The sequence below is a fragment of the Notothenia coriiceps genome, unplaced genomic scaffold (genome assembly GCF_000735185.1).
Source record: "Notothenia coriiceps isolate Sejong01 unplaced genomic scaffold, NC01 NC01_scaffold00037246, whole genome shotgun sequence".
Taxonomy (NCBI): Eukaryota; Metazoa; Chordata; class Actinopteri; order Perciformes; family Nototheniidae; genus Notothenia; species Notothenia coriiceps.
In genome coordinates this window covers 27,956,138-27,966,748 of record NW_011369947.1, presented here as the reverse complement: position 1 = coordinate 27,966,748, position 10,611 = coordinate 27,956,138, and the positions used below count along the sequence as shown (strand labels likewise).

Below are 10,611 nucleotides of genomic sequence, written 5' to 3'. Positions count from 1 at the left end.
GTAAGGACCTTGGCTTTTAAGGAGCTGCAGCTGTGAGCTTTCAACAATGCTGCTCTCAAGGGTTTCAATTGGCTGAGAAGTCCGTAAAACAAGCACTAAAATAAAGCCATTTTGCAGAATGTAATCATGCATAAAGGAAATAGACAAATGCTGAGACGTCAAACCAGCTGCAGGTAGGAAAGCATGCACAGTGGTTTTGCATGGAATCTCATTTTAGATAATGTAACACAGTTTTAGTGACTGGGACATTCGGACCAGCGTAAGGAGGTCAGGTGAGCCAGGTGTGTGTATTTATTTAATTTAAAAATTCAATTCAAAGTTTTATTGTCATTTGCACATTAGCTACAGTTATACAGTAGAGTTATGTACATTATGGATGTTCTTTAAAAAGTTCAGGTGTTTAATAGTCTTAGGCTGTCCCTGAGTCTGGTGGTTTCAGAGCCCGTGTGTGTGTGTGTGTGTGTGTGTGTGTGTGTGTGTGTGTGTGTGTGTGTGTGTGTGTGTGTGTGTGTGTGTGTGTGTGTTTCAGAGCCCAGGTGTGTGTGTGTTTCAGAGCAAGGTGTGTGTGTGTTTCAGAGCCCAGGTGTGTGTGAAGGAGAACATGATGACCTTGGGTTTTGGCGTGAGGAGCCTCTGAAGGAGGAGGCGCGCCCCCGGCTGGCAGAGGAAGAAGAGCATCCTGATCCTGCTGCTTCCACATTTCAGTCACGCAGCTTTGCTCAGATTTCAGATGAGGCATGGACGATGTTTTTTTTTCTGTCGCAGACCGTATCTAATGAAGAGAAATCGCGCTTGGCATCGATGCTTTTTGCATTTTAGGGGATTCATTGTAGATAAATAACCTCTCTGGATTTATTGCACCAACAGAGCATCTGCACCTCGTCGAGAGCGACACAAAACAAGAATCTCCTGCGGATCGTTTCATCATTTAAAACCTTTTTCATGCAAAACAAACGAAGATAATCATAATTTTTTGATACATTTGGACTCAGATCGATTTGACATCCATATATTGCGATGCGTATCCTCCAAACGCAATAATGCTGCGGTGCAGGAGCAGTGAAGCAGCCTGAGAAAAGATGCTGGACAATGTGCTGTCTGGGTGGGACAGGACCTTATCAGTAATCGAATTACTCTTTGCATCGATGCATGTTGCAAATAAAGGGGATCATAGAGAAATAACCGTATTTTTTGGATAATCTGCATTAATTGCACACTCGTTGCAAGCGGCAGAAAAACAGACCCCCCTGTGGATGGTTTCATTTTTTCTTTTTTTTTACACCTTTGACGTGCGAAGTATACAACAAATCTGCATTAATTGCACACTGCACCTCGTCGAAAGCGACAGAAAAGCAGACCCCCCCCCCCCCCCTGCGGTTGGTTTCATGTTTTTTGACACCTTTTTACGTGCAAAATATACAAAAAATTGGACACAGATTGGTTTGATATCGACACACTGCGATGCATATCATCCAGCAGCATGATGCATGTGAAATAGCCTGAGAGAAGGTGCTTCTGGACACCGTGCTGTTCCGGTCCCCGGTCCTGAATGCACGGGAGACAGACACCGACCCGGGTGTCACCGTCAGCCCCGGATGCTGCGCCGAAGAATGGGATACGCCGACCCCTCGTCGGGTAAAGACATCCTCGGCAATAGGTCTCTTTGTTTTATATTCATTTGCGCATTTGGACTTGTCACGCTATTGCAACAGATTCTCTATGGAAAAAACTACATCAAGAGGTAAGTGTTGTCTATGTTCAGAGACAATGGGCTGTAGTGAAGGCCTTGGTGTTTACACTGTAAGGATTTAAATGCATTCATAGCCCTTTTAATGACTGAATGACGTAAATAATGAGTGGTAACATTACAGATTGTCAGTATGGGAGTACTCTGTCTGAAGATGCATGGAGAAAACAAGCTTTCATGGCTGGAAAGAACAAAAGCAATTAACCATCCATCTTTTTTTCCCAGTAGCATTTAGAAACCATTGGATTTATTTTGTAGATATTTTCTGAAAGCGAAGCATCACATTCATGCCATACACAGAGCTCCTGCAGCAGTGTATGGTAATATTTTCTCTTCCTTTTTTTACCCCCCCTCCTCCAAAGATATTTATTTGATTTTCTTGACTGGTGGTAGCCTACATCTTAAAGGTATCAGGTTGAGGTTATAATAAAGCAGCTTGAAGATATTGTAGCCGATGATGATGATAATGATGAGCACAGACATGATGAAGATGATGTGTATTTCTTATTGGTCCCTGTTAAATAAATCACGTCAGCAGTCTGCAGGCAGCACTGCAGAGCAGGTTTTGTAATAGCTCTGCATCATGAGTCTGGGTTGTTGAGCTGCTCCATTTTTTGCACAAAACACCAATAAGAGCCCTTTTCTTCACACTCTGAGACACATTCAGTGTGAGACGAGCAGATGCTGAGAAGCCGGGATGTTTTATCTTAAGGTGGTTACAGGAAATGAAACAAAATGTAAAAACTTTACCCCCCACCTCCAGATATGTTACAGCATATATATGTTCAAGCAAAAACATATATGGTGTAATCTGAAAGCTAACCCCCGCCGGCTAAACCCCCCTCCCCTGGTACTCAATGTGGTGTCATGGCATCTCCATCACTGCGGTGTGAGATGCATGAATTCAGACACACACACACACACACACACACACACACACACACACACACACACACACACACACACACCTTTCAGGCTCATGCAGCAGCAGCCATTTTGCTACAGTCTGTCTGCACACACACCCCATAATGCAAGTGGGGGAGAGAGAGGACGGAGACGAGTGAGAGACTGAGAGGGAGTGGGGGAGATGTGTGAGCGTGTGTGTGTGATGCAGAGAGAGAGAAGACGTCATCTTATGACATCTCTTCAAGCGTAAACAACCAAAAAGCAGCCCACGTCATCACTGCGACCACACCCAAAAGAATGACTCAAAATACAGAAAGGGCTGCAGCATTTACCTAAAACACAGTTACCTTCATTATGATGTTTGTTTGGAGTCAAACCCAACATTTACAGTCCTGGTGCTGAAGATTTGAAACCATCATTCAATACCATTCACTCTAGTAGGGCAATTTACTGTGTCAAGGCTGCAAGGAGCAATTTAATGGTCCTTAAAATCTTAGAAATAAGGTAAAAATTTATGTGTTTAAGGCGTTTATGTCCAATAAGAACCAATGCACTGGAGAGCCCAGGAAGTACTAAAAGAGTGTTGTCTTTCTACCGGATATTTGATCAAACAGGTTAAATATTGCCACCTTTTTAGTTGCAATTTAATAAGTTTGAAGCCTTAAAGAAGTTTTCTCATATTCTCCCTTTAAGAAACGAACTATGCTTTGAACATATGAAGCCCCTCAGATCTCCAGAATGAGTTACAGCATCCCCATGATGAGAGGATTGTGAATCACCTGCACCGAATGGCCTCCTCTGATAATTTCCCCTTGATGTTTGCAGTGAGAATTTAAGCATTATAGGCCAAGATATCCTGAGTTTAAGACTGGATGCAGCAGTTCTGGTTAGACACAGACAAGTGTCAAGTCAAAGTCAGCTTTATTGTCAAAATTACTACATGTGTTATGCATCCGGAGATCTCGAGATACCGTTCCCGCAGTCCCGCAGTGTGACATACATAAAACAAAACAAAAAGGGCCTAGCTAAACGGGGTATACAAGTGCTGAGAACCACCCAGACTCTTTTCCTGCTAAAGTACTGGTAGGTATTTTCAGGGAATCACAGGAAAAACATCTGTGCAAATTACCGTAATTTAAAAAGAAGGCAGCAGAGGAGACATGTGGATGCTTAGATTGAGAGAAAGCTAGAAAACATCTTTGCAAATTACCGTTATCTCGAAAGGCAGCGAAGGCGACGTGTGGGTGATCGAACGAAAGCTCAGTAAGTGAACGTTTCATTAACCTTACATGAGCAGCTCTCTTTACATGACCTGAGGGCAAAGGGCAATGCTCTTAAGGCGCTCCAACTAAGTGAGGAACATTGTAGAGTCACATTAATCAACGTGATGTCAGCCTTCTCTTACTTTAAGATGAAGTGAATGTCGGATTGTGAAATGGCAGACTCAAGAGGAAAGCGTATTAAATGATCCCAGTGATTGACACACTTCTGCAAATGAAGATATGTTTGTTGGACTCGTTTTGACTCGAAGAGGGCGATATTTAAGAATAGTCTCTGGCCCTGCATTGGGTTGGTTTGTAACCATCCAAAAACAAGTGGATTTGCGACGTTTGATAATCATTTGATCATGTTATATATATATTTAAAAAGTCCCTCACAGTTATCTGAGAGGTCAAGGAGACATCTTTGAAATGCTAGTCTGTCTCACCATCAGTCCAAAACTAAAAAATAAATACAATTCACATTATATAAAACAAAGAAAAGCAGAAAATCCGGCTGGAAAAAAACTATAACCAGCGACTATTTGATATTCTTATTCTTAAATGATGACACACTTTGTACCTCTGACTGTATGTTGTGAGCCCTTCTTGAAGCGTTATCTGTATCTTCACTATTTTGAGCAACCTCTTATGTGTTTTTAAGGGCTGTACATGTAGATTTTGCACATTGCAGCACAGTTCATAATTTATAAGATGCAGCACTTCCACCAGCCATTCCCTGTAAAAAAAAAAGCCACGAAAGGAGGGCTCCCATCAAAAACAACCACGTTACATTTCCTGTTTGAGACAGTCAGGTGGCCATCTTAAGGAGCTCTTGGTTTTTACAGGAAAGACCTCAGGGTATTTGATCAGACTGTCAATGTGCCAGAGATACTCTTAAAACAAGCCAAGTCACAAAGTCCCATAGTCCTTCCTGCTTTCAGGTCCCATTAACGAGGCTCGGGGCAGAATCAGAGCACATTAACTCGACTCTTGTTGTTGTTTGTTCGATCTAATGCTTGGATTAGTGTCTGAACTGCGCTCATAATTGAGTCACGGGAGATAAATGGTCTCTCTTCAGGTTTGAGTCGAAGACAGTGGATTGATGTGTGTGTCCAAGGAAGCCACATGAGATTGATTAAGGTTTTATCCGCAGCCACAAGATTGGTAAATATCCGTTTATGTATTATTGAACGAATCGAGCTGTAAGGGAGTGTTTTGGTGAAGATTAAAGAGGCCCTATAATCCTTTTCCCTTTCAATACAATAATACGATCCAAAGGGGCTTTATTAGCATGACCACATTTGAAACGTAGTAGGCCTATTGCCAAAGCATTCCGCACAAGGCGTTATAACCAGGGGTGCACATAACTTTCTCAGTGAGGTACTCAGATGAGTACCTGGAGTCAGTGTTTAGTACTCCAACTTCTGGCTCCACGCGAAGTTATGAGATGAAGCCCTCTGTATCGCGAACGTCCACGGGGGGGGGGTGCGAGTGGAGTACTTCGTGACCGCTGGGCGTGAACGTTGTGATGTCACAGAAGGGGGGGTTGGCGTAGTTTTGGCACAATTCCGTCGTACAGACCGACGTTAACAGCAGCCCCGTCTGTGCACACGGAGACCCACTCTGGCGTCCGGTAATCTAAGCGTCTTCTGGAAAAGCTTCACCAATACATCGTTACGCAAATGCGCTTTGTGACACAGTGTTAAGAATGTCACAAGGCTCAGGACCCAAACGCACAACACCAGAAACAGGTCAGGATTAACAAGGTCTTTTAATTAAGGTCAAAACACAAAACGCTCACTTGGAGGATCAAAACTCTAAACAAAAACATCTACATGGACTATCAAAAATGAAACCAAAAGAGTCTATCAAAAATATACTTAACAAGATCAAGGGATGAATGGCAGGCTTGACGAGACAAGACGAACTGGCACAGGACAAAGGGAGATGCAGACTATACACACTAGGTAAGGGATACAGGTGGCAACAATTAAGGGAGGGGCTGACAATCACACTGGAGGGAAAACACACAAGGGCAGGAATGCTCTGAAACGAGAGGGAAAGGTTACTACAAAATAAAACAGGAAATCACAAGACAAAGCAAAAGACAAAAGGACTGAACTAAATAAACTAACTTAACACAAATGTCTAGACACCACACACAGGTGACAGTACGCATTTCAGATTGTTGCCGTGCATGCGTACCAGTTATGTGCACCCCTGGCTATAACAGAACAAAAACTAAAAGAAACACTAAACATAAATGTCAACAATACATATATGTATAACCCAACAGCATAACACAAAACATACTGAAGGCTATATGCCAACAACGTGCAAATACAAATATATACACATATTATTCCTCTTGTGTGTTATATAGGTTTCTGTGCATGTAAACGGTCTGCTAAGGCTAAAATTGGACTTCTTAGTTTACTTCCGTAATATATTGACATATGGATCACTTGTGTTCCTATTGGCTAGCGTTCCAACACATTGTACGTGATAGGCTAAGGGGCGGGACATCTCTAAGCAGGTTGACCAATCACAACAGAGCCGGCCAGCTAACCAATCAGAGCAGCTCTGGTTTCACACTGATATATGAACTTGAAAACTAGTAGAATACATTTTAAGATGCATGCTAATATAAATCGTGCAGGTTTGGTGAGCTTAGTCAACCTGTCCTCCTAAAGCGAGGCACATTTCTGACTCTCGTGGGTGCAGCTGTTTGCAAAGTGTCATTGAGGAGGTTAAGTGGCACTGAGGAAATGCGCCTGTCCCAGAATAATGACTGCTCGATCACATAAAGGCTCTCTGGATTCAGATTTAGCACAATGCCCACTGAGCACTCTCAGAAATGAGTCACACATGAATCATAATCAGCTAGCAACGGGAGAAAATGGTTTAACGCCTGTTCACAACCGCAGTTAAACACCCAACCTTTAGTATGTAAAGCTGATTTTTAAAGGGTTCAACAAATCCCAGGTGTTTCCAAAGCCTGATATCGTTTATTTCTCTGTTCCAATGACCTGCATTTATGTTCAAAGAAATACTCAAAATACAGAAATGTGCCATGCCATTTCACTATTAGGTGACATTTTTCTTGATTATAATGATGTTTCTTTTGAGTCAAACCCGACGTCCAGAGTCCTTGTGCATTAAATACTGAACCAACGAGTGATTTATTGAATTATCCAATAACTGGTTGCTCTAAAATAGGGATAAATGTGTATCCAGTTTCTCAAAGTCTAACTAGTATTCAGTCCAAAACCCACAAATATTTACTTTAATATAAGATAAAACAGAAAAGCAGGGAGTCTCCGTTTCTTATGAGGCTTCAAAACTGAATTTTTTAAAGACTGATTTAAGAATGATTCACTTATGATTGCAATCTACTGCGCTCCTCATCTCTCTAAAATTAGAAGTAGAAGTGACAACATCCTCTTGATGTGAAGGCTATGACTCACCAACATGTCCTCTGATATATTCACTGTGATGGATAGGAAGAATTTATGCAACAGAGACAAGAATATCCAATATAGTCCTTAAAGGTGGGGTAGGTAAGTTTGAGAAACCAGCTAGAGATACACTTGTTGTTATATTCCATGGAATGCTCTTAACATCCCGATAGCAATGAATATCTGAAGTGCTTTGACAAAAAATGCATTAAAAAATGTCATCTGTGGAAGCCGTGGCGCTGTAAAAAGCACGACCAATCATCTGAGCCGGTCCGGCTAAAGTAACTGGATGGCCAACTGCCTGTCAGCCTTCCATCTGTGCACAAACTTATCTCGTGCCCTCATTGGTCATGTGCGCGTTCGTGTGTGTTGGAGGAGGGGCTCTGTAAGGAAGTCTGAAGGAAGGGGCAGATTTTTTCCGGTTATGTATTTTCAAATTCTAGCGCACTCGAGAACACTTTCATCACCTTTAAAAGTGATATACTTTATAAAAGTATGTTCAATAAAAAGCCTCGTAGAAAGTCTGTTGGCCTTCTCGTCCTCTGCAGTCATTTGCAATTCACAGAAACACTTTCCACAAGTTCTACTCCTCCCTTAAGACCCCGTGATTTCCATATCTTCGACACTCCTGCAGAGCGACAATGCCCAGTGTGAATGTTGGAATCACACCTAGCATAAATGAACCATTAAAACCACGACGTCATTAACAGGAAATCAATTTTTTTAACCATGTTTGGTGTCATTCTTTTTTTCTTGAGCCAAAAAGCTGGTCCCCCTCATATGTGTGTGTGTGTGTGTGTATTTAAGAAAGTGTGAGTGAACACATGGGCGTGGTTGGTATGTATTTTTGCACAGCTAAGGAACCAACAAACCCCAAATAAACGCACTTATTTTTGTTATTAGTGCGCAACAGTTTAACCGACTCAAAGGGGACGAGACAGGAAATTGGACCGGTCCCGTTAATTTCTCGGATGACGGATCTCTGAAGCCGGCCAGAAATGGAAGGAAAAGGTACCTTCACCCGTGTGCACAACACCTCTGTGGAAAGAGAGTGTGTGAGGGAGAGAGAAAGAGTGCGTGTGTGTGTGTGTGTGTGTGTGTGTGTGTGTGTGTGTGTGTGTGTGTGTGATATATATGAAGTAACAAATACATGGTAGTTGTGCCTCAGCCCTGCATGTGACTGGGCTTCTCTTCAGATGCTAGTTGAAGCTGCAGCACATGTACACTTTTTTTGCTGTTTTTTTTATTTTGAAATCTACAGGTTTAGGAAGTTTTATGAGCAAGGAGGGTGGACGCCATCAACACATATTTAACTCTAACTTAACCTGTCTGCATGTTGACAGATGTTTCCGTCAGAATTTTCAGCCAGATTCACAGACCATAATAGTCACACCCTGCCTATCCGATATTAAGAAGAAACAAAAAAAAAGGTAGGACAGTCTGAAGGCATTTTTTAGTACTTTCACAGAAACCCAAGAATGCCTCTTTATTTTTCATTACTCTGAAAGGTATAAACTCTCATATTTTTTCAGTGGTGGTTGCACTTCAGATTTTGCTCTTGCATGTTGTCTGATCCCGTCCACCTCGACCTCCCCCCAAAATCTCCCATTACCCCCAGAAGCTGGTTGGAAAAAGTCTCCTGTTGATGTACTGGCTTCTCTCTCCCGTACGTCTGTTTCCATCCAGCACCCATTTGCAGAATGCTCTCAATCTGTGTGTCATGTGTTCTGCACAGATGTGTGTGTATGCCTGCCATAGTACTGACACTTCTCTCTGCCCCCCCCCCCTATCTCCCCCTTCTCACATCTGCATTGTCTCTCTCTGCGAACCTAGATTTTTAACTTTAATACAAAAAGACAGAACGGTGCAATATTTAATGCACAAAAAAAGCTTCTAAATTGTCTCATTCTGGATTGGTTTTGAACCCCTAAAACACCATTAGATGGAATTCTGTCTTGCTGTTAGATCCAAACTGAGAACACTTGCAAAGGTTTCATCATCTTAGCTAAAACAAGTGTTTGATTTATTACATTGATTATAGTAAAAGCTCAGGAATACACTGCATCATCAGGTGGATGTAGACAACCAGTTTCATTGTTCCATATTTGTACGATTTCATCCATGCATCTTGTTCCTTTATGCATCCCTCCATTGTATTGCTCGCTGTGTTCTTTTATTATAATTATAATTATTATTATAAGTTATTTAATTTATAACTCGCTCCTCATTTACCTCCACAGCCACAGGTAATATTGTGCAATATTACCCATCTTCCAAAATGCTGCACTCCATCTTAAATATATATCTGATGTGATTAAAAAACAACAACATTCATTCTTACAATTACACATTGCATTAAACATTCAAATTAAAAATATATATTAAATTCAATAAAGTTTAACTGTTCCTGAAAGGAAATTTGTGTGCAGCAAAAACGGAGGAAAAAAAATGCAGAAATGTATTTTTTATAGAGAGGCGAAGTCCCGCCCATCTACTTCCGACTGAAATTGAAGTCAATAGAGAGAGAAAGATTATCTCTCGATCCCGTTTGAATTGTGCCACGAATTACACATATGATGTTTGTCAATCGTAAAAAATAATTTCCATGTCAAAAAAGTCACAGTTTGTCGTAAAACTGTTGAAATATGAGACTATGAAAAATACGCAACTAGAAAGCCTACAAATCCCAGAGTCCCGGGCCGTTTCTCAATCGCGAGGATACTGGCTTGGTAGTCGTGTACTTCCAAGTCACTTCCTTCAGAAACGAAGCAAATATGCTTCCAAGCCACGGCTTCGGAAAACAAAGAAGAATGGAACAGGCTAACAAGTGTGCCACTCTCTCTAACGGTTTCAACATAAACTGTACTGAAAATATCTAATTATGAACTTGCTTTACTTTCACGGAACACATTTTTGGTGATAACAAATGCAACAAAGAAACATATTTACCAACACATGTTCTACGCCACTACATACTTACATTTAAATGTGTGCTGCGTCGGTTCAGCCATTCTCCGCAAGGGTTTTTGAAATTGGTCCGTGCGCAAAGCATTGTGGGGATTTGAAGGACGCGAAGTCTACCCATGTCAGCCTCGAAATTTCCCCAAAACCAAGGACGTGGCCTCGGTGGAATTTCAAGTATGCTGGAGATTGGAACAGTCCTTCGGCGGCACTCGATGACGTAGCATCCTTGAAATATTGGCTTGGAAGCCAGTTTCCTCGCGATTGAGAAACGGCC

General features: G+C 41.7%; 1 long non-coding RNA gene across 1 annotated transcript; it reads left to right on the top strand.

The window, feature by feature from the left end:
• Positions 1–577: 577 nt before the first annotated feature.
• LOC104966224 (uncharacterized) lies at positions 578–9,232 on the top strand. The gene is made up of 3 exons (XR_800648.1): positions 578–1,741; positions 8,277–8,384; positions 8,717–9,232. It is a non-coding gene; the product is annotated as an uncharacterized lncRNA (long non-coding RNA).
• Positions 9,233–10,611: the final 1,379 nt, after the last annotated feature.